Source organism: Fukomys damarensis, unplaced genomic scaffold, assembly GCF_012274545.1.
Source record: "Fukomys damarensis isolate Sample0158 unplaced genomic scaffold, DMR_v1.0_HiC HiC_scaffold_38, whole genome shotgun sequence".
NCBI lineage: Eukaryota > Metazoa > Chordata > Mammalia > Rodentia > Bathyergidae > Fukomys > Fukomys damarensis.
The window spans coordinates 75,237,623-75,243,070 of NW_022900950.1; the positions used below are offsets into that span (position 1 = coordinate 75,237,623).

General features: G+C 40.9%; 1 pseudogene; it reads right to left on the reverse strand.

Moving 5' to 3' along the window:
- Positions 1 to 242: 242 nt before the first annotated feature.
- Positions 243 to 4,323, reverse strand: LOC104864793 (annotated as a pseudogene).
- Positions 4,324 to 5,448: the final 1,125 nt, after the last annotated feature.

Sequence of the window (5,448 nt, forward strand, 5' to 3'; positions counted from 1 at the left end):
ACAGTTTTTATTGTAAAACTAAACTCTGACGGTGTTTACAGAGTTGGCTTCTTTTTAAATTCTTATCTTTAAGTCACTAGTCTAACAAGGGTTAGAAGAGACAAAACTCTGTTCAGTGTTTCTCACAAAGTAGAAAGGGTGAAAACATAAGTAAGGCTTTAATTTGGCAAAATATAATGCAGCGTCTTCTGTTATCCTCAATCGAACAGTTTCCTCATCACTAGACTCCAAAGCCGGTAGTGTTATTTCTCCTTTTCGAGCTGTTTGTTTACAGCCTGAAGCAACTGCCGTAACTGTGCTATCATCTGACTTAGACTTATAGACATTGTCTCCTTTCCAGAAGACTCAATTTCTGGGGAAACATCACTGTTCTCAATAACAGTAGTACCTGCAGTAGCTTGTTCTATTTTTGACTGAATAAGATCCAGTGACTGTTGTACCTTATCCAAATCACCAGCTCCCTTCTGTCTTTTGCTTTGTTGAGTTTTCAGTTTTGTGAGCATTTCATTTAACTGTGTCTTCAGCTCTCTCACTTCGGTAACATAGGTAGATCATTCAATCTCTGCCTTCTCTAGTTCCAAATGCTCTCGTTCTCTTCTCAGATTTTCAATATCTTTATTTTCACTTCTTAATTGCTCTAACTCTTGCTCTGAAGATGTGATTGATGACAGCATCTGCTTGTCTTTTGTAATTCGTCAACCTTAACTTTCCATTTATTTTCCTCTTCCTCCACACTTTTCTGTAGCTTCTGTTTCTGCAAGGACTGACTTATATGTATCACACTCCAGTAGTAGTGTGTGTTTCATCAGCTTCTTTCTTTCATTCTTTCTAAATTTGTTTCCCTTGAGTTTATCAGTACATTTTAGGTATATAGCACAGTTACATTCACCATTGGGATCTTGTACCTTTACGTGACAGGTCTTGGGTCTCATTTTTTCCCCTTACTCCTGCCCTCCCTTCACCTGCTCCTCCCTTCCCTAACATCAGCTTCTTTCAACTTACACTCTAAAACCTTAACTTCTTCTGAACCCAAAGTTCCACCTATACATTCTTTTTCAAACCCATGCAACCATTCACTGTAACTCAAATGAGAAGGGACAGACACCTTTGTAAATAATTTTTGGTTTTGTTTCATTTTTTGAGACAGGGTCTCCCTGTGTAGTTGAGACTGACCTGGAACTATGTTACCCAGGGTGGTCTTGAACTCACAGTGATCTTCCTGCCTTAGCCTCCAGAGTGCTGGGATTACAGGTGTGCGCCAACATGCCTGGCCTTTGGAAATAATTCTTTAAGAACTTTTTTAGCCTCCAATTCAACAGCTTCCACATATTGTATTTCATTGTTTTTCTTTGTCTGATGTTCAACAGCATCCTCCAAAGAATCTAATTCATTCTGGAGACCAGTTATCTCTTTCTCTCTTTCTGAAATTGATTTTGATAATTCTTCATGAGAAGGAAAAGATGCCTGTTGGTAATTCTGTTGCTGAAGCTGCTCAGTCTGAGATTTAGATAATTCATTTTTGTCTTGCACCTCCTGTAACAGCTTTGTTTTGCTAGAAAGATGACTCTCCTCTCTTTTAGCATAGCTTCCACTATCTTCATTTCATTTTCCTTTTTTTCCAACACAATTTCAAGTTCTTCAAATTGTGATGCAGGATGTGCCCCTTGTAAGTCAGGTTTTCTTCTTGAACATGAGTCTTTAAAGATTCGTTTTCTTTCTGGAGATCCTGTAACCATTTCCCTCTGTTTGTGAGGTCTTTCTCCTTCTATTCTATGACAGCCTGCATGGTATTCATCTGTTTCTCCTTTCCTTTTACTAAGTTCTGAAGCTCCAGAACTTGAGAAGTGATAGATAACTGTGGAGCCTTTTCAAGCTGGACACCTCCTATTTCTTCTTTTAGAGCCTCTAGTTCCTGTTTCAAATCCTGAACAGTTTTCTCCTTACTAGCAACTTTGAGAAGTTCAGCTTCCAAAAGATCTTCTACAGATTTGATCTTTCCGTCTTTCTCATGGGTCACTTTCTTAAGTTCTTCAACTGGAGAAGCAAAAACAAACCTGACCATTTTGCTTAGCCTTTAAGTCTTGAACTTCTTTCATCAGAGATCAGTCTTCTGTTCTTATTGCAGTCAGTTCCTCCTCTTTGGTGGCCACCTGAGTAAGCCCAGTTTCAAGTAATTCTTCTACAGTCTTTAACTTCTCATCTGTTTTCACTGCGTTTTTCCATTGGTCCCACAACAGCTTTATCGGGCTGTGCAGAAAGAAGAGTCTGCAGTCTTTGAACTTCTAACTTTAATGCTTTGTTTTGGGCATTTAGAATCTTAAATTCCTCCATTTTGTTTGAAATTTCACATTGTAACTTATCTCTTGGCAATCTGATTTTATCATCCTCAATACGAATACGTTTTTGTATCTTCTCCAATTTATGCGTGCCAGCAGCCTGCTCATTTGCTGTAATTGCTGTGTTTCAGCTTTTAATAAGAAATTCCTATTCTGTAGATCCTGACGTTCCTCCTCCCCACTAGTCAGATGACCATGTTCACTGGCTAGGGAGTCTTCAGTTTGTTTAATCTGCTTCTCCTTCTCTGCAATCACTTTATGTCATTCTTCCCCTGGAACTGAAGCGGAGGTCGGGGCATCTATCTGGGAACGAAGCCTGTGTCTGTGGAGACTCTTCTTTGTTCCCCCTTTTGTTGCTCTGATTCCATTAGCTGCATTAATCTTTGCCCCAACTGTTGTTTTGATACCAAGGTATCTGTAAGTTTACTTACTTGCAGGCTCTGTACTTCTTTTGCTTTGGCCGCAAATTTACTCCATAAATCCTGCTGTGCTGCCTCACGTTCTGCTGCTCTTTTCCTGATGTGGGTTTGAACTTCTTCCCGCCTTCTCTCAGCTTCTTGGGGTTGAACTTCTGTCTGAGTCCCGCTTGCTCAGTGTTCCTCCTCCTGTTGGAGCTTCCGCGTTTTTTCTGCTCAGCTCGTTCATCAGCCTAGCCTAAGCCGGGCGCAGTTTGTTTAGCTCCGCAGGAAGCTTGCTTTCCAGTTGATTTACAGCGTTGCCAGCAGCGTCTACCACTCTCGGTATACGATTTTCCTGCTTCAAGGGAGCTATCTCTGTCGTCTGCTGCCGAACTTGTGGAGACTTCATCTGCATCTGTTGAGTCTCTTGATAGCTGGCAGCATTTTGTTTTGAAACACATTATGTTCCTTTTCTAATGTTCCAGTCCGATTTTTCCTCCTTGCTACAACTACGTTGCTTCTTTCGTTCTCCGTCATTTCCTAACTGCTTACACCTTCATAGTAGCGGTGTCTTCCTCCGCAGTGCCAAGAACTTGTCCTTTTTCCAAAGCTGACTCCGAAGTGAAGCCAATTCTCCTTTATTTGACTTCTTTAAAACCTCTTGTATCACCCCAGGCTTTTCCTTCATCAGGTCTACAACGCAAAGGGCCTGCAACAACAGAAGAAAAATCCGTAAATCTCACTTGGGCGTTTTCTTTGTCAATTTCCATCTTCAGTCTTTTAGACTCAGATTTCTGGATCCCTTCTACCTGATCAGGTTTCATGAGATCAATAACTTCTCTCTTATCCACCACAAGACTTGAGTTAGCATTATCCATCAAAGGAATAGAAGTACTTGTGCAAAGAAGGGGTTCATCTACCAAGACGTTTTCTGTCTTTTGCTTCTTTAATGAAGCTTTCTGTTTTTCCTCATCCACTTCCGTGTTTAGTCTCTTGGTGAAAGGGTATAATACTTCTTGCTTTCTCACTGGTGCAGTCAGAGTCTCCGCTTTTTAATTTTGGTCGTGGCTTCCATTTTTAGCCTTCTTCTGCCCTGGTTTCTTCCCTGAGATGGCTGCTTCAGAGGGTAGGGTGGGCTGCTTTGGAATTGGGACAGGTTCTACTTTTTTGCCGGCCATCTTCGATAGATATGTCACTCTCTTCGATGATCTGCTCTTCAAGTACAGGTTTTCGTTTCTTTTTCTTCTTCTTTCTTTCCCTCACACTACTTGAGGTTTCAGCTACATTCAGTGGAACAGGTACAACTTGCTCGTCTTCTATAGGCAAAGCATCAGATAATTTAAAGTCTTGAGGCACACTTGCAGAATCAGATTCGTGCAGGTTCCCATTCTAGATTTCTTTCTTTTTATTCTTCGTCTTCCTGCCTTCTTTTTAACTGTTTTTGTAGGAACAAGCTTTTGTTCTCTTTTGTGCTTTGCAAGAGCATCGTAAAATGTTTCTTTCATGAAAAGCCAGAAGAAGAGGAAAATTACTGTAATAACTACTGAAGGAACAAGGACAACGAAATATGTTGACTCATAAAACTCCATGGTGCTTTTGTTAACTTGAACCTATGAAAACCTGAGGTTGAAGAAGGCTGCCAGCCCAGCTGGCGCGGGAAGAGCACCGAGTCCCCTCCTCCCAACACAGGCACCGCCCCCTGGAAACCTCTACTGGCCGTTATTCTGCGTTCCAACCGGATCATGCTTTTACCTTCTTATAGTATTTCCCAGGAAGGCATAGAGCAACGGATCCAACACATATGCTCAATCCTGGCACGCAGGGGATAGCTGCGAATCCATTGCCCATTCCTAAATTAGAGGCCCGCAGGCAAGTAAACTATTTGTTGATGGACAGATCCTTACACAAATGAGCAGATGGAACTTAAGCTCACATAGAGAAAACCTACCGGGTGGGTTGTTCAAAACTAAGTTCGTTTCCCTAAGCATCTCATGAAATTAAATTATGAGACAACCCTCACATTAAGTGTGATAAAATAGAATGAAATAATTTTCTTCATTTTTGTACTGGAGATCGAATTCAGGACCTTGGACTTGCAAGGCAGGCGGTAGAACCACTGAACTTGAAATAATTTTGAAAAACAAAAACAAAAAAAAATAATGGCATGTTGGTTAAGCCACAAGAGTGAATTTTTTAATGAAAAGAATAGGAAAAGCTCAACAGAAGTATTAGAAAAGTAGGTAACAATATGATTTTAGGGAGCAACTACTACTTTAGTCAACAGAAGTAGGATTAAAGTGATAATTTAAATCTATTTCTTCATATGGAACTTACTTGCCTGTCAGATTTCCAGGAAGAACTTGGAACAATGCCTTACCAATGGTCTTGCATGTATTTGGACATTTCTGACTTTATACCTTGACGGATGTGAAGTCTTGTAAGATTGTGACCTTTCCTGCCACCTAGGCATAGGGGAAGGGATGTGGGCAGGGGGGTCATGGAGGGAAAGAGCAGATCCCATCTCACCTTTGTTATGTGAGTGAATACTGATGTTGTCTTTGTAAAATCCTGGCTGTTGGTTAATAGGCTACTTGAAGAATTCTTTTTTTTTTTCTTCTATTGCGGATGGAACTCAGGAGTTGCCCTTGCCAGCAGGCTGCGGCACCACTGAGCTAAATCCCCAGCCCTGAAGAATTGTTTACTGGAATGATTAA